Genomic DNA, 22791 nt, shown 5'->3' on the forward strand with positions numbered 1-22791 from the left:
TCTCAAAAGATAAATAAATAAATAAATAACATTTGTTATTCGAAATTGGGATTCCGAAATGGGTTTCACTGAATATTTTATTACAGAATGATTAAATAGAAGAAGCAGATGGTACCATGGCCATGAGATCCAAAGGATGGGGGAGAGACTGTTGCTTAGATGAAGGAATGACAGTAAATTAGATATTTCAAGTGGACAAAATTGCTTACAATGATGGGGCCTATCACTTGCAAGCAAGTACAACTAGAATCAAGCACTGAACAGTCTGTAGGATCACATATAAAGACTACAAAGAATAAAAGCTAAGTCTGCAAGCATAAAATGCTATCTTTCATTTTCATCTTTCCTACGAAACATAAAAGACCCAAATCAAAAATTAAACCCACAGCCAGTGAATTGAGCGAGTCATCTCTGCAGCTGAATAGGCCTTAGGTGATCTTGGTGAGCAACAAATGAATAATGAAACACTTGAAAGGCTAAGACATTTGTATAATTATGGAACCTGCTGAGGAAGGAGCAGCTGTAATGAAAAGCCACAGAGAAATGCAACGCAGAGCGTTCTGGGTAATCCCCTAATCACACTTTTTAACGAGAGCGAAGTCCTTTCAGGCATGTACCTTTCATTCCTCTAGAAACTAAGTGCTGAATTTCCCACTAGAAAATTATTTAAATAAATGAATCCATGAATATTCTTTGGAATTTGTCTTTATGTAGAAAGACAAACGAAGGATAAATAGTCCAGAAAAATAATTAAGTCCCATCGTTTTTCATAAGGCTCTTTTTCCTCGTTCTGAACTCAAAGCACCTTGAGTTTGATCTAGATACGCTATCATACTCTCCAGTACAGACTCAACTTCCACCCAGTGCTCAGTGGGACGACAGCCAATGGCCTTGTACACCCCGGCTGCTGGGGTTTGGTCTTCCTCCAGCCCCCATATGCCCTCTCATTGTCAGAGGGATTTGAACCAGAACAACTCCATCTTGAATAGGGGCTAGATAAAATAAGGCTGAGATCCACTGGGCTGCATTCCCAGGAGGTTAGTCATTCTAAGTTACAGGAGAGACGCAGGTCAGCCAGCACAAGATACAGATCACAAAGACCTTGCTGATAAAAGGCTGTGGTAAAGAAGCTGGCCAAATCCTACCAAAACCAAGGTGGTGATGAAAGTGACCTCTGGTCGTCCTCACTGCTCATTATATGCTAATAATAATACATTAGCATACTAAAAGACACTCCCACCAGCACCACGACAGTTTACAAATGCCATGGCAATGTCTGGAAGTTACCCTATATGGTCTAAAAAAGGAAGAAACTCCCAGTTCCAGGAATTGCCCACCCCTTTTTCCCAAAAACCCAAGAATAAGTCACCCCTTGTTTAGCATACAATCAAGAAATAACTATAAAAATAGCCAACCAGTAGCCTTTGGGGCTGCTCTGCCTATGGAGTCGTCCTTCTTTCATTCCTTTACTTTCTTAATAAACTTGCTTTCACTTTATGGACTCACCCCAAATTCTTTCTTGCATGAGATCCAAGAACCCTCTCTTGGGATCTGGATCAGGATCCCTTCCTGGGCACATCCTCACCATTCAAGAGGGTTAGTCCACTTACATTTCCAATCCCTGCTCCAACTGACTGCCAGCCAGAAAGGAGCTCCCAATGTCTCGCACATCATTCTTGACGTCTTACCTCCTTCACGAAAACCATTTTAACAGACAGGAAACAAGACCATAGAACTTATTGCCTTCTTCTCTGCAACTCACCCCAATACCTCTTGTATCTTTATCTTTGTCCCTGCTGCAAAGAATACAAAGATATATATATTGGTTGAGATGGCATGTGCCTCTAGTCCCAGCTACTTAGTAGGCTGAGGTGGGAAGATCTCTTGAGCCCAAGAGTTTGGGGCTGCAGTGAGCTATGATCATGCCACTGCTCTCCAGACTGGGTGAGAGCAAGACTCCATCTCTAAAAAATAAATAAACTAAAAGTTAAAAAAAAAAAATCAGTGGTGTAAAACAACATCCATTTTGTTATGCTGAAAAAAGAAAAGAAGAAAACAAACTTTTCATCCGAGGAATATGAGCCCCTTTAAATTATTAGGCCCAGAGAAGTGTTGGAATGAAACAGCAGTCATATGTCTCCCCCTCAAGCTAAATAGTTACATTTTGAAGCCCCTTGCTTTGTGGACTCTAGACTAACTGACACCAAGTAGCCATAAAATGCCATACATCTGGCCAGGAGAGGTGGCTCACGCCTGTAATCCCAGCACTTTGGGAGGCCAAAATGGGCAGATCACGAGGTTAGGAGATGGAAACCATCCTGGCCAATATAGTGAAACCCCCGTCTCTACTAAAATACAAAAAATTAGCTGGGTGTGGTGGTGTGTGCCTGTAGTCCCAGCTACTCGGGAGGCTGAGCAAGGGGAATTGCTTGAACCTGGGAGGCAGAGATTGCAGTGAGCCGAGATCACGACACTGCACTCCAGCCTGGTGACAGAGCGAGACTCCATCTCAAAAAACAAAAAACAAAAACGAAGCCATACATCCTATGGTTGGTTCAACAATGTGTAGCTAATTACTAACCAATGTTACTTCTGTAAGCCAATGAGAATTCCTGACAACTTTTATAATATCCCCTCTCCTGATTCATCCTTTTTTCTTTGAAAACCAGAGCCTCTCCCTTGTTCCCCAGAACACTCTCCAAGGCAACCTGGAAAGTTTGTTCTGGGCACAGCCCTCAACCATGGCCCAAATAAACTGTCGGTTTTAATTTTGCCTCAGCTTCTCCCTTTTACATCAACAATGCTACCTGGATTCTCAGGTCAGGACTTTGAACTGGCCCTGAGAGGACAGCTTGTCTGCCCCACAGGGTCTGGGATCACAGGGAAAAGGACTCCAATGGCAGGGGCTGGAATACCAGAGGCTTCTTTACTCACTTGAAGAAATGAGTGAAGCTTTGACTTCAAGGCTGAACTCATCTAGGACTTGCCAGGTTTAGATAATGTGCTTTTTGTCCAATCACATTTCTACGTGGTTGTCAATCATCCTAGGAAATGAGTCCTCCATAAAAACCCAAAAGGACAGAGTTTGGAGAACTTACCTCCAGACAGCTGAACACGTGGAGGCTGACAGGAAGGTGAGCAAGAACCCATCCACATGCCGGATGGAGCTAGGACTGGAGCTCTGAGGTGTGGCTTCTCTGTGAAGCTTGGACTTCCTGCCAGCATAGCTGCCTCAGGTGGATGTGGATTCTTCTTACACAGGGACCCATGGCTGTGAGAGTGAGTGTCTGATAATGAAGGCAGAAGCTGCATGGTCTTCTATGGTCCAGAATCAGAAATCCCATAGTGTTTGGGAAAACACAAACTAATTTTTTTCTTCTCTCACACCAACACACCACCCATCAACACAGCAGACTTCTGTGACCAAATGAAGGGTTTTTTTCCCTACACACCAAGAAGCAGACACCAGCTAGGCATCCTCTAATTCAATTCCAAGATTATCTACCTGGAGATAGCATCAGATCCCACAGGTTGAGGGCAAGCCCCCTCTCCTCCCTCCCCTCAATTTCAAGTCCAGGCCTCTGGAACTTCAGACTGACTGGCTTCAGGGTGGGGTTCCCATAATTCCTTCTTTGGGTTTCACTAATTTGCTGGAGCAGCTCACGGAACTTAGGGAAACACTTACTTGTATTTACCTGTTTATTATGAATATATATATATATTTTTTTTGAGATGGAGTTTCGCTCTTGTTGCCCAGGCTGGAGTGCAATGGCGTGATCTCGGCTCACCACAACCTCCGCCTCCCAGGTTCAAGCGATTTTCCTGCCTCAGCCTCCCGAGTAGCTGGGATTATAGGCATATGCCACCACCCTCGGCTAATTTTGTATTTTTAGTAGAGACATGGTTTCTTCATGTTGGTCAGGCTGGTTTCAAACTCCTGACCTCAGGTGATCCGCCCACCTTGGCCTCCCAAAGTGCTGGGATTACAGGGGTGAGCCACCGCGCCTGGCCTTATCATGAAGATACGTTAAAGGATACAAATGAACACCCAGATGAAGGGATACACAGGGCAGGTCTAGAAGGGTCGCTAGGGCAGGAGCTTCCGTCCCTGTGGAGTTGGGGTGTGCCACCCTTCCGGCATGTGGATGGGTTCTTGCTCACCTTCCTGTCAGCCTCCACGTGTTCAGCTATCTGGAGGTAAGTTCTCCAAACTCCGTCCTTTTGGGTTTTTATGGAGGACTTATTTCCTAGGATGATTGACAACCACGTAGAAATGTGATTGGACAAAAAGCACATGATCTAAACCTGGCAAGTCCCGCCTGTCTGTTCAGACTTCTCTCGGCCTCTCTATGTAGCCTTCCTCTAGGGTCGGGAGCTGGGGCCTCTCTGGACTGGGAGTCTTTTGACCCACAATCAGATTAAGTACTGCCTTGGGCAAATGAAAGATGGGAAGGAGAAGGGCAGAGAGAGGTTCTGTTTCCTGAGGCCTGCCTCTGAGGCCCAAAAGTGTCCCAACATTATAACAAAAGACTGTAACAAGGGTTATGGGAGTTATTAATACAAGCCAGAAACTGTGGACACACACACACATATATACACATGTATGTGTGTATGTATGTATGTATATATGTGTATATATATACTGGTTTAGGACTTATATGTATACATATATGTGTGTGTGTGTATGTATATATTATATTTATGAAATCATAATATCACAAATAGGTTCACCTCTGCCATATTCTGTTGGTCAGAGCAGCCTACCCAAATAAAAAGGGTGGGAACACCCCCCACCACTCCCCACCTGATGGGAGGGGCTGCAAAGAATTTGTGGCCATTTTTAAAAACTGCCGTGTGTCTCATACATGTTCTTCATTTGACCTCCTGAGCATCCCTGGGCCTGCTTCTTTTCTTCTCCACCACCTGTTCCAAACCATCCTCTCCCACCTGGACCACCTTGAAACCCTCCTCACTGCTCACCCTGCACATGCCCTTATGCACTGCTCAGCCACCATCTATTCTCCGCCCTATAAGCAGGGTGATTGTACAAACCCAAATCTGCTTATCACCAGCTTCCAACCTTCCGAGATTAAGATACGGAGTCCTGGGCTGGCCGCGGTGGCTCATGCCTGTAATCCCAGCACTTTGGGAGGCCAAGGTGGGTGGATTGCCTGAGGTCAGGAGTTCGAGACCAGTCTGGCCAACATGGTGAAACCCCATCTCTACTAAAAATACAATAAAAGTAGACCGACGTGGAGTCGTGCATCGTAATCCCAGCTACTTGGGAGGCTGAGGCAGGGGAATTGCTTGAACCAGGGAGGTGGAGGTTGCAGTAAACTGAGATTGCACCACTGCACTCCAGCCTGAGACTCCCTCTAAAAAAAAAAAAAAGAAAAAAAAAAAGATACAGAGTCCTTGCTTGGTCTAGAAGGCCTTGTGTGGTTTAGTCCCTGGTGATATATCTAGTTTCCTGACCCTGGGCTTCATTATCTTCCTGAGTGCCGGATGCCCTCTAGTGCCTCAGGGCCTTTGCACATTCTGGTCCCTCTGCCTCAAATGCTCTTCTTTGCAGATCCCACTAACCTTCACCCAGAAACCTCCTACTCATACCACTTGCACATGGGAGGCTTGTCTATGCCCCAGAGTAAGTAGGAGCCCCCTATAATGTGACCTTACAGATCGCACCGTCAAGAGGTAGAGTCTATGCATGGGAGTTGGCAGTGTGATTTGCTTTGCCCAATGGGTCATTCACAAACATGAATACAAGAAGGAATCTGAAAAGTGCTTGTGCATCAGGGCCTACTCTCTTGCTATGACTGGAAGCCCAAGACCACCAAGTCCTAATCAGCTTTCTGAACGCTGGAAGGTCATGTGCAGAAGAGCTAAGGCTCCCTGGTGGAAGACCTGCTGACTGGCAGACACATGTGTGAGGCCATCCTCCAACAGCCAGCGCCAGCCCACCCCTTAACTGACCAGGGACAGAGGAGAGAGCTGCGCAGAGCCCACGCAAGCTGACCCAGCCTGGAAGGCCCTTCCAGCCCAGATGACACACAGAATCATGTACAACAATAAAATGGTGGTGGATTAAAGCCACTGAATGTGAGGGGAAACTGATGGATATCCATGGAAATTCTTTTACTATCAATAACCTCATCAGACTATGAGCTTCATAAAGGGCAGGCACCAGGTGTATCTGCTTGCTGCTTGATCACATATGTTTAAAACAGCACCCGACGTGAAGTAGATTCTCCATAATTATTTATTGCTTAGTGAATTAAATAAATAAGTCAGTAGTCTCCACTGGAGAGACAAAATTGACTGTCAAGGTTTTGCAGCTCTTTTGTTTGTTTGTTTTGTTTTGTTTTTTGTTTTTGGGACGGAGTTTCACTCTTCTTGCCCAGGCTGGGGTGCAATGGCACAATCTTGGCTCACCACAACCTCTGCCTCCTGGATTCAAGCGATTCTCCTGCCTCAGCCTCCTGAGTAGTTGGGATTACAGGCATGTGCCACCACGCCTGGCTAATTTTGTATTTTTAGTAGAGATGGGGTTTCTCCATGTTGGTCAGGCTGGTCTCGAACTCCAAACCTCGTGATCCGCCCGCCTTGGCTTCCCAATGTGCTGGGATTATAGGCGTGAACCAGCGTGCCCAGCTGGTTTTGCAGCTCTTAAAAACAGTGACTCTACAATGTTTTTCTCACATTTGCTGGGGTCACTTTCTAAGGTGTATAGACTAGTCCTTTACAAACCAACTCTCTCCTCTCCCTGACAACTTGGATATTGCTTCCTCCTCTGCCTGTTGAGGTGTTTTGTCTGTACCTTAGTTTGAGTTTCCCCCCTAAGCACCAAGTTCAGAGCCAGGCTGTGGGTCACATGGTAACTAACCCAATGTGTCCCCTTCCTGCAGAGAATACACAAGTCCCAAGAAGGTCCATGGGGCCTCAGGGAAGGAAAATAAGGTAGGAGGACTCAGGTCTGATTGAAAGTTGCTCACCTCCAGCCCCAAGGTTTTTTTGACCTGGATAAAGTAAAACAAAGAGAGCACACTGAAATTAGAGGGAGGCAATGGCATTTTGCACACCTTAGTAACAGCATGTGGTGGCCTGTGGGCGTCCTGTATGACTGCAGAGGACCAGGGAGCTTTCTGGGGCAATGAAAACATTCTGAATTTCCTCTCTGGTGGTGCATATTCGTCAAAACTTAGCAACTGCACACTTAAAATAGGTGCAACTTGTACATAAATCATTCTCCAAAACAGTGATTTTGGAAAGGCCTCATGTGGTCCTTTTCTCTTTCCTGGTTCCTTCTCTGCTCACCGCCAGCAGTGCTCCATGGTACCCCAGGTTGGAGCACGTGGAGGGATGAAGCAAAGGGAAAAAAGAAATGTCATTCACACGGATCCAGAAGTAAGCTGGCTCATACTGGTGCCTAGAAACACCTCCCCACACACCTTCCCACCAAGGAGCAGTTTGCCAGCTCATCTGTTCTGCCCTCTGTGTTTCCCTGGGCAGGAGTTATCCCCCAGCCATTGCATCCCCCAAACTCCAGAGGTTCAGTTGAGCTGAACTTCACCGACCCTGAGGGCAAGAAGACAAGCTCCCCCTACCCAAGTCCTTGACAAGGCAGGAGGTGGGGCTCACGGCACATGGCTGCCTACAGAAGTCTTCCTCTCAAAGCTCCTTAACCTTCCTCCTTCTCGCCACGTGTATCTGCTCACTGCTTCATCACGGATGTTTAAATCAGCACCGTCTGTATTTTGGTCTGGCAGCTCACTTGGGAATGCAGCATCCTTGGAAATGTGGTGTCGGGTGGATGCACAAATGTCCATCTCTTGCTACAAATGGCAAGTGAACTTGTGGCCATCTGGGCTTTTTATTCTGTTGTTGTTGGTTTTACCTCTGTTTTATACCACCCAGCATCCACCAACAATCACAGGCTAATTTTTCCTAAACGATGGCTACTTCCCCAACTCCAGGTGGTTGTAGTAAAGAGGACTCCAGCGACATACGGCCTAGTTCAAGGGGTGAACAGGTCAGCCTTGCAGATATTCAAGGGAGAGCCACCTGGGCAGAGGGAAAGTTATGGACTAAACTGTGTCCTCCCAAAATTTGTATGTTGAAGCTCTAACCCCTAGTGTGACTGCATTTGGAGGCGGAACCTATAAGGAGGTAATAAAGGTTAAGTGAGGTCATAGGGTGGGCTCTGATCCAATAGAACTGTGTCCTTATAGGAACAGGAAGAAGCCCTAGGAATAGCTCCCCTCCCCCGCTCCCTCTCTCTCTCTCTCTCTCTCCCCCTCCCCTCTCGCTTCTCCCATGACAGGACACAGCCAGAAGGACACCATCTGCAAGCCAAGGAGAGAAGCCTCACCAGCCATGGAATCTATAGGCACCTTGATCTTGGACTTCCAGCCTCCAGAGCTGTGAGAAATGCGTTTCTGTTAAGTTGCCCCGTCTGGATTCTGTTACGGCACCCTGAGCTAAGACAGGGACTAACCGGTGCAAAGGCCCTGGAGGGGAACTGGAGGCAGGTTTGAAGGGTGGGGGGAGGGGGAGCCATGATTACCGGGAGGAGGATGGGAGTAGGTGGACATGGGTTAGAAAGGTCGTGGGCCAGGCGGCCTCCTAGGCAGCTTCCTGATGTTGGCCTTTTCCTAGATGGAAGCCAGCCGTCGGGAGCACACACACCACATTACAAGGATCCCAGCCAGGCCCAGGAGGGGAAGCAAGGACACCCTAGAGGCAGAGAGAACTGGCAGGTAGCACCGTGGGGGATGAGAGGGGGTTGGAATCTAGATCCATCTTGAGAAAGGAGGACGCTGGAGGGTGGGATGTGAAAACATGGGGAGAGAGAAGACTCAGAGGTCACTGGAGGTCTGAACAAGTGCAAGGATAGAGGTGCCCCGAGCTGACACGGGTGGCCTGGGCAGGGGCCGGTGTGTAGGGGGAGATCCTGGGGTCTGGAGGCCAGGGGTCGGGCCGTGAGGCTGTACCGGCAAAGGCGGTGCGGGCCCTGAAACCAGGCAAAGACAGCGCTGGCGGGAGGCAGCGGCCCCAAAGTCAGGACAGAGGAGGGCCGGGCTGGCTGCCAAGGTCAACCAAGTGGAGGCGTTCGGGGCTCGGCAAGAGCAGTTCTGTGAGCTGGCGGAGCCTGGCGTCTGCCTGCGTGACGTGGAGGAACCGCAGGCGGCGACCGCGGACAGAATGTCCAGGGTTCTGGGCGAGGAATGGAGAATGAGGCGGAGCTGGGCTGCAGGAGACGGAGACGGAGAGAGACGGCCTGGCGGGAGATGCAGGGGCCCGCGGCAGGGCCCTGGAAGCTCCAGGCGGGAGGAGGGACGTGGTGGCGGCCGGGAGGGCAAGGGCTGGGGGGCCCGGGCTCATTCCGCAGAGCCTGCGGGTACAGCAGGCTGAGGGGTCAGACTGAGCACAGGGAGCTGAATGGCGAGCCCCGCCCGGCAGGGGAAATGAAGGGAGGGTGGTGTGAGAGCGTCTGCCAGGGGCAGAAGGACACCGAGGGACGGCAAGCAGAGCCGAGGGAGTGCGCGCTAGCCCCGGAAGAGGATGCCCTGGGCTGGCTGCTGAGCTACCGTGAGGAGCTGCAGGGGCTCGAGGGGCTGGAAATGCTGCGGCAGAAACTGGAAGGCCCCTGCCTAGGTTGGCTTAGGAGTAGAGGGGTGCACCCTGGTCAACCCCGCACCTCCGGGGCGCCACGCGCTCGCTGGCGGGAAGGCGGAGGAAGGCGGGAAAGAGACGCTAAGGCGCTGCGATCCCGGACGCGCAGCCCTCTAGGCGTGGAGGCTGCTGGAGCCGCCGGGCAGCTTCTCGGCGACTCCACGCGTGAGTGCAGAGATGCTGCAAGGAGGCAGCGCTCACAGAAGCAGCTCCGCTCACAAAAATACGGCCATACCGAGCAGACTGTGTCTGCTTTGACACAACTCGACCCTGCCAAAAAGAGCAATTAATGGGATCAGAAGGGCGGGAGGTGGGAGGGAAGGCGGGAGTGGGCAATGACCAGAGCCTGGCTTTCTATCCCAGGACAGCGTGGTGTTCTCAAGGGAATTTAGCCAAACATTTCGTCCTAACCTCAACAACAGGTCCTCGTGAGTCCTCATACAACCTACCCTTAGGCGGTAACAGGCTGCAGCTGTTGAAGTCTAATTTCACTCTATTGATCGGTACTTTCAATGGAATGCTTTCTGATTAATTCTGTGCCTTTAGTTTTACCCTGGACATGTTTCAAGACAATGTATTAATAGGACTCTGGTGTTACGTATTCAATCAATTTATAGATGAAACCCGGAAAACTCAAATATGGTTAGAGGACTGGATTAAATGATATTTACTTTGGCAATAGAGAAATAAAAGTATACTGGACTGATGGAAATATTCTAAAACTATATTGCAGTGATGGTTACACAACTCTACAGATTTACTGACAATGGGTGAAATATGTAGCATGTAAAAAATGCCAGCTGTTAAAAATGAAAAAAAGTCTATCAGTAAAAAAATAAATACGTGTCTAACTGGAAAAAGATAAGATACAGAAGCTGGGGGGAAAGAGGGTAGGGTAGGGGAGCTAAGACCCTCATTCACATCGTGGTGTGGCAGTTAATACAGTCTAAGTTTACAGAAGAAGAAATTCAAGTTCAAGCATATTGCTTAAATCTAGTTAACCTATAGGAAAACTGAGTATAATAATATAAGCACAGCAAATTAGGAGGAAGAAGACAAGTAGCCTTAATCAGCTAAACCTTCATCTTTCATAATGGAAAGCCACTGCAAAAGAAATCGAGGTTGATAAATACAGAAGCTCGATAAGTGTATTATTACTTAAAATTTTGAATTTTGAACGGAACTCCCCAAAATCTAAAAATGCTTATTGTTAAAAAAAATTTTTTTTGAGATAGGATCTCTCTCTGTCACCCAGACTGGAGTGGAATGGTGTGATCATAGCACACTACAGCCTGTCTAACTCCTGGGCTCAAGCGATCCTCACGTCTCAGCCTCCTGAGTAACTGTGACTACAGGTGGGTGCCAGCACACCCAGCTGATTTTTTTATAGAGAAGAGGTTGCGCTGTGTTGCCCAGGCTGGTCTCAAACTTCTGGCCTCAAGCAGTGCTCCCACTTCAGCTCCTAAAGTGTTGGGACAACAGGCATGAGCCACCATGCCAGCCTAAATTTTTGCCTTTAAAAATTGTCCCATGAATTCCCAGATTGGCATAACAGTTGGTATTGTCTTGATAGAAGAGTTGTTGAAATAATCTATCACCTTCACACTGCCCGGCATGTGCACACACGTGCGTGTCTGTGCATGTCCATATGTATGCATATGTCACATGAATGTGCAAGTGTGTGCAAATGTGCAGGTGTTTGTGTGTGCTTGTCTGTGTCCATGTGTATGTGTGTATGTATGTTTTAAGAGATCTGTAAAATCAAAAGAAAACTAGCCTCAAGGTAAAATTACAAAAAATCCCCACATATTTACAGTGATCAGTGACATAGTCTTTCTTTTCTTGAATAAATATTAAAATTTGATTATCTGAGATGCTTTTATATTTAGGAAACTAGTTAATACAGATTAAATTACATTTCAATATTTCAAATATCTTCCTAAATCTCCATGACCTTTATTACTGAATCTGCTGCTAAAGGTCTTGGTACAATTAAATTTTAAAACTTTTTTGAAAGGAGGGGAGAAAATTTTATTTTTCTAATTTTATGCTTCAAATTTATATTATGTACATTAAGTGCTATGTAAACTTGTCTTTAGGATATCAGTATTTAACTTGGGCAATATTATTTCACCTGAATTTATTTGGAGAAATACAACTTAGCTGTCTGCTTATAAACATCAAAAAATGTGCCAAATGAGAAAATAGGTCATTAACAATCAGAATTTAAATTTTTTTTAATTTAGATGGTTTTGGGGGTATAGGTGGTTTTGGTTACATGAATAAGTTCTTTAGTGGTGGTTTCTGAGATGTTGGTGCACCCGTCACTCGAGCAGTGTACACTGTACCCAATATGTACTCTTTTATCCCTCACCCCCCTCCCAACCTTCGCCACCGAGTCAAAAGTCCATTATATCACTCTGTGCCTTTGCATCCTCATAGTTTAGCTCTTACTTATAAATGAAAACATACAATATTTGGTTTTCCATTCCTGAGTTACTTCACTTAGAACAATGGCCTCCAGCTCCATCTAAGTGGCTGCAAAAGACATTACTTCATTCCTTTTTAGGGCTCAGTAGTATTCTGTGGTGTATATGTACCACGTTTTCTTTATCCATTCGTTGGTTGATGGGCACTTAGGTTGGTTCCATGTCTTTGCGACTGTGAATTGTACTGCGTGTGTATGTGTCTTTTTCATATAATGACTTGTTTTCCTTTGGGTAGGTACCCAGTAGTGGGATTGCCAAATCAAATGGTAGTTCTACATTCAGTTCTTTAAGGACTCTCCACACTGTTTTCTATAGTGGTTGTACTAATTTACATTCCCACCAGCAGTGTAAAAGTGTTCCCTTTTCACCACATCCATGCCAACATCTGTTGTTTTTTGGCTTTTTAATTATGGCCATTCTTTCAGGAGTAAGGTTTCATCTCACTGTTTTTTTAATTTGCTTTTCCCTGATGATCTGTGATGTTAAGCATTTTTTCATGTTTGTTGGTCATTTGTATATTTTCTTTCAAGAAGTGTTTATTCATGTCCTTTGCTCACTTTTGGATGGGATGATGATGATGATGATGATTATTATTATTATTATTATTATTGTTATTATTTTCTTGCTGATTTGTTTGAGTTCCTTGTAGATTCTGGATACTAGACCTTTGTTGGATGCAGTTTGCAAGTATTTTCTCCCACTCTGTGGGTTGTCTGTTTACTCTGCTGATTATTTCTTTTGCTGTGCAGAGCTTTTTAGTTTAATTAGGTCCCATTAATCTTTGTTTTTGTTGAATTTGCTTTTGGGGTCTTAGTCATGAATTCTTTGCCTGAGCCAATGTCCAAAAGAGTTTTTCCGATGTTATCTTCTAGAATTTTTATAGTTTCAGGTCTTAGATTTAAGTCTGATATTGTTTAGATCTGTGTCTGGGTCCGCAGCAAATCTCATGTTGAATTGTAATCCCCGGTGTTGGAAGTGGAGCCTGATGAAGGGTGACTGAGTCATGTGGGTGGCTTTCTCATGAATGGGTTAGCACCATCCCCTTGGTGCTGTTCTCATGATAGAGTTCTCAGGAGATCTGGTTGTTTAGAAGTGTGTGATACCTCCCCACCATCTCTCTCTCTCTTCTTTCTGTTCCAGCCATGCAAGACATGCCTGTGCCTGCTTCCCCTTTGCCTTCTGCCATGATTGAAAGTTTCCTAAGGCCTCCTCAGAAGCCGAGCAGATGCCAGCATCATGCTTCCTCTAAAGCCTGTGGAACCGTGAGCCAATTAAACCTCTTCTCTTTATAAATTACCCAGTTTCAGGTATTTCTTTATAGCAATGTGAGAACAGACTAATACAAAGTGTTTGACCATCTTGAATTGATTTTTGTATAAGGTGAGAGATGGGGATCCAGTTTCATTCTTCTACATGTGGCTTGCCAGTTTTCCCAGCACCATCTATTGAATAGAGTGTCCTTTCCTCAGTTTATGTTTTTGTATGTTTTGTCAAATATCAATTGGCTGTAAGTATTTGGCTTTATTTCTGGGTTCTATATTCTGTTCCATTGGTCTACATACCTATTTTTCTTTTTTTTTTTAGACAGAGTCTTGCTCTGTCTCCCAGGCTGGAGTGCAATGGTGCAATCTCGGCTCACTGCAACCTCTGCCTCCTGGGTTCAAGCGATTCTCCTGCCTCAGCCTCCCCAGTAGCTGGGATTACAGGCGCCTGCCACCACACCCAGCTAATTTTTTGTATTTTTGGTAGAGACGGAGTTTCACCATGTTAGCCAGGATGGTCTTGATTTCCTGACCCTGTGATCTGCCCACCTCGGCCTCCCAAAGTGCTGGGATTGCAGGCGTGAGCCACTGCACCTGTCCTACATGCCTATTTTTATACCAGAACCATGCTGTTTTGGTAACTATAACCTTGTAGTATGATTTGAAGTCAGGTAATGTGGTGCCTCCAAATTTGTTCTTTTCACTTAGTATTGCTTTGGCTATGCAGGCTCTTTTTTGGTTTCATATGAATTTTAGGATTGTTTTTTCTAGATGATGATGATATCTTTTTCTTTTTCTAGAAGAATGATGATAATATTTTGGTGGGAATTGAATTGAATCTGTAGATTGCTTTGGGCAGTATGGTCATTTTCACAATATTGATTTTTCCCATCCGTGAGCATGAGATGTGTTTCCATTTGTTTCTGTTATCTGTGATTTCTTTCAGCAGTGTTTTGTAGTATTCCTTGTATAGATTTTTCTCCTCCTTGGTTAAGTATATTCCTAAGTATTTTATTTTTGCAGCTGTTGTAAAATGGATTGAGTTCTTGATCTGATTTGATTTTCAACTTGGTCATTGTTGGTATATAGCAGTACTACTGATTTGTATACATGGGTTCTGTATCCTGAGACTTTATTGAATTTGTTTTTTAGATCTAGGGGCTTTTGGAATGAGTCTTTAGAGTTTTCTAAGTATACATTCATCATTGGCAAATAGCAAGAGTTTTACTTCCTCTTTTCCAATTTGGATGCCTTTCATTTCTTTCTTTTCTCTGATTGCTCTGGCCAGGATTTACACTACTATGTTGAATAGAAGTGGTGAGAGAGGGCATTCTTGTCTTGTTCCAGTTCTCCAGAGGAATGCTTTTGACTTTCCCCCATTCAGTATGATGTTGCATATGGGTTTGTCATATACGGCTTTTACTACTTTCAGGTAAGTCCCTTCTATGCCTATTTTGCTGCAGGTTTTTATTATAAAGGGATACTGGATTTTATCAAATGCTTTTTCTACATCTATTGAGATGACCATATGGTTTTTGTTTTTAATTCTGTTTATATGATGTATCACATTTATTGACTTGCATATGTTAAACCATCCCGTCACTGGGAAGAAACCCACTTGATCATGATGTATTATCTTTTTGATATGCTGCTGGATTCAGTTAGCTAGTATTTTGTTGAGGATTTTTGCATCTATATTCATCAGGGATATTGGTCTGTAGTTTTCTTTTTTCTTATGTCCTTTCCTGGTTTTGGGAGTAGGGTGATAGTGGCTCCATAGAATGAGTTTGGGAGGAGTTCCTCTGTGTCTATCTTTTGAATAGTTTCAGTAAGATTGGTACCAATTCTTTGAATGTCTGCTAGAATTTATCTGTGAATCCATCTGGTCCTGGACTTTTTTTTGTTGTTGGCAATTTTTTTAAATTACTGCTTCAATCTCACTGCTTGTTATTGGTCTCTTCCAGGTTTCTGTTTCTTCCTTATTTAATCTAGGAGGGTTGTACATTTCCAGGAGTTTATCCATTTTCTCTAGGTTTTCTAGTTTCTGCATATACAAGTGTTCAAGATAGCCTTTAAATCTTTCATATTTCTGTGATATCAGTTGTAATACCTCCTGCTTCATTTCTAATTGAGCTTATTTGGATCTTCTCTCTTCTTTTCTTGGTTAATCTCACTAATGTTCTATGAATTTTATTGTTTCAAAGAACCAGCTTTTTGTTACAATCAGAATTTTTAGATTTACCCACATACTTTTTTCTTTTAACCTGCTATTGGGTAAATTTATATATAGCATTTACCCTTAAGGTTGTTGAAACATCCTATCAAGGTATTATGCAGGAGTTTACATCTTTTGCGTAAGTGGTGCCCTGGGTTGAGCTTATTCTTGACCAAATGAAGAACAAACACTGCTGGCACCATACTCTGAACTATCTTTGTATCATAGGTTGTAAGACTTGGTGAAAGCCAAAGGGAACCTTTAAGGTTGGAGGGACCCGTTAGTAGTTCATCTTTGGGCTTAGAGAAGGAAAAAAAAATTGTCCTATACTACATTTCACATCTCCTACAAATAGTGTTTTAGCAGCTGAAGACTTTTTACCTCTAAAACTTATTACACTAGGATTTACTTGGAAATATAGTTTACAACCAAATCAAGTATAATATACAGACACTGGCACTTTAGCACAAGGGCAAACTTTTTAAAAATTTGTTTTGGACCTTTAAAAGTAGGCCATAGTATAAAAAACAAGTCCACGCTCTTACATTCAGCAAATTCATACTAAAATATCTCATTCTTGTAGGATAAAGAACAAGAAAACTTTACATATGCTACAAGTTTATTACATGTATTTACATGGCTCTTTCTTCCCTAGTTACTTAAAATTTTCACATTATACAACTCCCCAAAGTAAGTGTCCTCTTCCCAAAGCAAACTTTGCAGAAACAATGAGGCCAGATCACCATAAGAATAGTTTGTGCAGGTGGGGCATGGTGGCTCACACCTGTAAGCCCAGCACTTTTGGAGGCTGAGGGAGGCGGATCACCTGAGCTCAGGAGTTTGAGACCAGCCTGGCCAACATGGCAAAACCCCATCTCTACTAAAAATACAAAAATTAGACAAGTGTGGTGGCACATGCCTGTTATCCCAGCTACTTGGGAGGCTGAGGCACGAGAATTGCTTGAACCCAGGAGGCGGAAGTTGCAGTGAGCTGAGATGGCACCACTGCACTCCAGCTTGGGGGACAGAGCAAGACTCTGTCTCGAAAAAAAAAAAAAGAATAGCTTGTGTAGTGCTATAATACAAAAGTGTATTTTGAAAGCTGTTGAGTCACTATTAAATAATGTTTCTGTAAAAATGGTTTTGGTGTATTTGTTGGCAGACACGTATCCACTGCATTTAAGAAAGAATACTATTGGGGTATACTGTGCCTCATTCTAATGAGCCCCAAGTGCCCTTTCCACCTTCATCATTGTACAGTTTACTAAAATGCAACTATTAGGAAAACTTCATCTTTTTATTTTACAGTACATCAAGTTGTTGGCATATTACCGTCTTGGGTGTTTCTAGTATACTAGATATTTAGATGTTTACCTACTTCTCAATCTTTATATCCTTAGCTAGATGCTTATAATCTGATTCAGCAACTTTCAGCAATTTACTGTCCATGATTGATAATCTTATATTACTATTTTCCTCAACCCAGCAATAGAAAAAGTTGGTTCTTTTACCAGTCCCTAGGTCTAAACATGAATGGTTTCACCTAAAAGTTACTCAGTTGAGAACATTTAATATCAAGTACAATTATTAATTTAGTTACTTTAAGTTGTACTGATGCTACCGTTACATCACAGTGCACCCAACATATAAAGCAACACATAAAGCAGATGAGATGAAGTCTAATTATGTGTGTGTGTACATATATATATAGTTTGTTTGTTTTTTGAGACAAAGTCTTGCTGTACCATCCAGGCTGGAGTGAAGTGGCGTGATCTCAGCTGACTGGAACATCCACCTCCTAGGTTCAAGTGATTCTCCTGCCTCAGCCTCCCAAGTGGCTGGGATTACAGGTACATGCCACCATGCCCAGCTAATTTTTGTGTTTTTAGTAGAGACGGGGTTTCACCATGTTGACCAGGCTGGTCTCAAACTCCTGATCTCAAGTGATCTGCCTCCCTCAGCCTCCCAAAGTGCTGGGATTACAGGCATGAGCCACCACACCTGGGTGTATTTTTTACATTAATAAGCAATTCTATGCAAATAGATTAATTCCCTGGTGAATTGGTTTCAGACCAATTGACAACTATCTGTAAACATAATTAAATTTAAACATAAGTACTTTATCTTATTTTATATCTGCACTTTTTGTTTTTTGAGACAGGGTCTCACTCTGAGATGGAATTTTGCTTTTGTTGCCCAGGCTGGAGTGCAATGGCATGATCTTGGCTCAGTGCAACCTCTGCCTCCTGAGTTTAAGCAATTCTTATGCCTCAGCCTCCCAAGTAGCTGGGATTACAGGCATGTGCCACTACACCTGGCTAATTTTTGTATTTTTAGTAGAGATGGGGTTTCACCATGTTGACCAGGCTGGTCTTGAACTCCTGACCTTAAATGATCCACCTGCCTCGACCTCTCAGAGTGCTGGGATTACAGGCATGAGCCACTGCATCTGGCCTATATCTGCACTTTAGATTTTATGTTCAAATGTCTTTATTTTCTTATCTAAAGGATTAAAGGCAATAGGAAGTATATTAGTCCATTTTTGTATTGCCGTAAAGAAATACCTGAGACTAGGTAATTTATAAAGAAACGAGGTTTAATTGGCTCACAGTTCCACAGGCTGTATAGGAAGCATGGTGGCATCAGGTTCTGGGAAGGCCTCTGGAGAGGGAACTTACAATCATGTTGGAAGGCAAAGAGAGATCGAGCACTTCACATGACAGGAGCAGGAAGAAGGCGAGGAGATGCCACACACTTTTAAACAACCAGATCTCATGAGAACTCACTCACTATCACAAGAACAGCACCAAGAAGGAAATCCGCCCCCATGATCCAATCACTTCCCAGCAGGCCCCACCTCCAACATTGATGATTACAATTCTACATGAGATTTGGGCGGGGACACAGATCCAAACCATATCAGGAACCCAGTGGTTTGGTGGTTAGGGAAGAATACTTGCTGATGGCAGCTCACTGCATTTGGCTCTGGCATCATTCTGGTTAGCTTCAGATTTTTGTTTTTGTGTTTTTTTTTTTTTTTGAGGTAGAGTTTCACTCTTGTTGCCCAGGCTGGAGTGCAATGGTGTGATCTTGGCTCACTGCAACCTCTGCCTCCCGGGTTCAAGCGATTCTCCTGCCTCAGCCTTCCGAGTAGCTGGGATTACAGTTGCCCACCACCATGCCCGGCTAATTTTTTTGTACTTTTAGTAGAGACAAGGTTTCACCATGTTGGCCAGGCTGGTCTTGTGACCTCAGGTGATCCACCCGCTTCAGCCTCCCAAAGTGCTGGGATTACAGGTGTGAGCCACTGCACCCGGCCGTAACTTGAGATCTTAAAGTAAGATGGGACTTGATAAACTAGAGCTCCAATTTGATTATTTGGAAAAGTTTTGTTAGTCCCCTTATCTTGCATGGCTTGCCAGGCAGTTGCTGATGAGTTATAACCCTGTCCTCTTTCTTCTTACAAACAGTCTTCATCGGGGAATTCTGATCCTTGGTCTTCTATTAAGCTACTAGTAGTTCTTACTCTCCTTTCTAGATGGAGGAGCTGGATTGTTATTCCTCTCTCCACCACATGTCTTCAGCTGCTTTGTCACCTTTCTGTCTGCTTTTCAGATTGCAGGATTTCCACTACCTGTCCTCTTCCTTGGTGTCAAGCCCAGGACAATAGGTGTTGCTTTCTGACAGATCCTTTGCTTTGTCTCAATATAGGATTTTTCATGGGCCGATCTGCTAAATTCAGGCTAGGAGCTGAGGCCAACATCTGAGTCTCTTCAGCACACAAGTTTGAAAGAAGTCCTAGCAACTTCAAGCTCAGAACTATGGGTGGCAGCGGCTCCCTCTTGACGTCAAAGCCTCCCTTTCCAGAGAGAGTCAAGGCCCAGATCAAACAAAGCCCACAAGCACCGATGACTGAGCTGCTGACTACCCCAGCATCTCCAACTCAACCTCCTCTTTCTGTCTCTACCCAAATTTTAAAACTTTTAAATGTGGGTTTAAAAATGGTGATGAGTAAAGTTGCATCCAAGTGTATCAAATAAAATTAAATATCCATAAATGCTGTAATAATTCCTGCTTTGATGCTGAACTAAAGAATTTTCTGCCGGGCGCGGTGGCTCACACCTGTAAACCCAGCACTTTGGGAGGCCGAGGCAGGTGGATCACAAGGTCAGGAGTTCAAGACCTGCCTGGCCAACATGGTGAAACCCCGTCTCTACTAAAAATACAAACATTAGCTGGGCGTGGTGGCAGGCATCTGTAGTCCCAGCTACTCAGGAGGCTGAAGCAGGAGAATCACTTGAACCTGGGAGACAGAGGTTGTAGTGAGCCAAGATGGCACCACTGCACTCCAGCCTGGGCAACAAGCAAGATTCCATCTCAAAAAAAAAAAAGAATTTTCCATTTATATTTCATATAGTCTCACTTCATATTTCAATTCTCTCACCTCTGATACCTGGAGTCCTTGGCTTGTACTGAAATTGAGTAAAGTCTTTCTCATGAGTTTTAGTAAACTCAAAACTCAAAACTCATGAAGTTGGCAAAACTCAAAGAATGCTTTGGTCTAGTTTGACATTGGCCAGTATGTTTTTCATATCCAGTCATTCCTTTTTTCCCGGCTGACATCCTCACTTCCTCCCTGTGGAGGAAAAGTTAAATATTAAATTTGAACTCAATTGAATGTGGACACAAACAATGGTCACCAAGTCTGGGAACAGGTTGTGTGAGTCCCTTGAGGCATTTATCCAGCCCTGTTTCGGAGAAATCTCTATTTCAAACTATTCCTATGTGTTACTTACTGAAAAACAACAGATAATCACAAAAACAAGTTGACCTTTTTGTGTTCCTTGAGCCCAGTCTCAAAGGGCCCTCATGACTGGGCCTCATGCCAAGCAACTCGTTACAAAAAGAGCTAGGGTCCCAGACCGCGCCAAAGCCTCATGAGACCTCTCCTCGTCTGTGCACAGACTGGTGGCTGACTCTGGAGCCCAGGCTGTTGCTTCCTGGTCTGGTGATGAATCCTCCATAGTCTGGTGAGTGTAAATATATATATACATATATATCTTTTCCCGTCTCCCCTTCCCATTGCAATTTGCTTATTATATCATTTGCTTATATGTGTATTGCCGTATACTTGGGATAAAGGCTGTTTACCCTTAAAAGTATTGTCTGCGCCTTTTCTTTTCCCCTCACGCATTTCCCACACAGAACACTGCCCTAGAGGAGGGGGTGGGAGAAATCTATGGAGATAGTACATTGAGTCTTAAAATGGACTTTGAAGGTCTCAGCAGAAATAATAGTTTGGAAGAAAAGACTTCTAAATCTCAAAACCATGAATTCTGAGTGTCATAAGCAGTGGTACTCAGTGTCATAAAAGATTTGTCATAGACAAGTTTTGCCATGAGGAAGATAGTGGGCCATATCTAGAAGGGAAGTTGTAGAAGAAATTAAATGTGCTAAAACCCCAGGTGTGTGGACTAGGAGGATACCTTACCAGCTACATGTTAAAATGTGCTTAAAATTGTATTAGTGTAGCCAGTGGTAAAAAGAAGGCTAAGAATTGGGATGTGTTCTTTGCCATTAGTCTAAGAATCTAAAAACTTACCTGCTGAATAAAAAATATTGAGTCTTAAAGCAAATTAGAGCCTATTTTGCTTCAGTGTTTAAAACGTGTTGGCACTTGGCAGAAATGCTGCTTCTCCTCACAATTTCACATAGTCCAGATACAAAAGCAGAACATCTGGCGGGATAGAATAGATTGTTTTAATTTAATTCTAAGTATGGGAAATCCCCAAGACTCCCTGTTTGAAAGAAAACGGCTGTGTTGCAAGATTTAATAGATGATTTTTATTTAGGAGACATGGGACAGTGTGAATTTTGCCAAAGACATAATTCCCCGCCATAGTGACTGTTCTCCACCTGCCCTGGAAGTGGAGGTAGACAGCAGCCCTGGGGTGTATAATTCACTGTTTCACTCATTACTCCTTGTTCTCCAATTTCTGAGCTCCTATGATCAATTTTATGTTAAATAGCTGGGAAATTAATATTTCAAGCCCATTGAAGGATATATAAAATACATTGCAATTTTATACATGTGTGTGTTGCAATAAAAATGCCCTGATTAGAAAGAAAAAATTCCACCGGCTCTTGTCCAGCATCCAAGAGATTCAGGAGATGGAGCTTCAGACCTAGGAAACAAACTCTCAACCACCTCAGCAACCATTCTTTATTTTCCTTTCAAATGCTGACTCAGACTTGGGTTTAAATCTTCTGTCTTTACTTGTGTTGGACCTTTTGTTTCTTCATCTGGAGACAGGAGTCATACCCCCTCCATACAACTAAAAAAGTACCAGTGCCATAGCAGGCTGACCCTGGGAACTCCATGAACAGAAGCTATTAAAGTCAAAAGAGAGGTTTCTTGGATCCCAGGACTCTCTACCTCACCACTTCTGATACTGAATACCCTCCACAAACACAAAGATGTGAGGTTATCTAGAATATTTACTGATGTCCTGAGAAAGGTATGTGGTTCCCTCCCCCAACACTTGGTAAAAATTTTCAAATAAACAGCCACTCAACTTGTCCAAATGCTTCTTTTGAAAGATCACTCTGTGTGTTTTCAGTGACTTTTTTTTCATTATAATGAGTGTGATGGTTAATTTTATTTGTCAACTTGCCTGGGCCATGGGGTACCCAGATATTTGGTTAAACATTATTCTGGGTGTGTCTTGTGAGGGTGTTTTCAGATGAAATTAGCATTTGCATTGGTGGAGAGAGGGAAACAGTTGCCCCTTCCCAATGTGGGATCATCAAATCAATCTGTTGAGTGCCTCAGTCAAACAAAAGGGTGGATGAAGGTTGAATGTGCTCTCTCTGCCTGACTGCCTTTCAGCTGGGGCATCAGTCTTCTCCTGCCTTTGGATTTAGACTATAGATACCACCAGCTCTCCTGGGTCTCCAGCTTTTGCTGATGCAGATCTTGGGACTTCTCAGCCTCCACAATTGTATGAGCCAATTTTTTTTTATAATAAATCTTTTTCTATATATATACAGATCGTATTGGTTCCATTTCTCCGGAAAACCCTGACCTAATACAAAGGAGTAATACATATATTAACTTTTTTAAACTTAGAATTTATAAAAGCTATTTTAAAAA

The 22791-nt window shown here is 43.8% G+C and overlaps 1 long non-coding RNA gene across 2 annotated transcripts; it reads left to right on the plus strand.

Annotated features, from left to right (window-relative positions):
* The first annotated feature begins 8236 nt into the window (after nt 1-8236).
* LOC129043632 (uncharacterized) lies at nt 8237-19695 on the plus strand. Of its 2 annotated transcripts, XR_008504486.1 has the most exons (6): nt 8237-8420; nt 8656-8756; nt 10928-11027; nt 13302-13423; nt 17391-17488; nt 19350-19695. It is a non-coding gene; the product is annotated as an uncharacterized LOC129043632 (long non-coding RNA). The 2 variants fall into 2 exon arrangements; XR_008504487.1 differs by lacking the exons at nt 8237-8420; nt 8656-8756 and having other exon boundaries at nt 10908-11027.
* The last annotated feature ends 3096 nt before the right edge of the window (nt 19696-22791 follow it).

The sequence above is a fragment of the Pongo pygmaeus genome, chromosome 13 (genome assembly GCF_028885625.2).
Source record: "Pongo pygmaeus isolate AG05252 chromosome 13, NHGRI_mPonPyg2-v2.0_pri, whole genome shotgun sequence".
Lineage (NCBI taxonomy): Eukaryota > Metazoa > Chordata > Mammalia > Primates > Hominidae > Pongo > Pongo pygmaeus.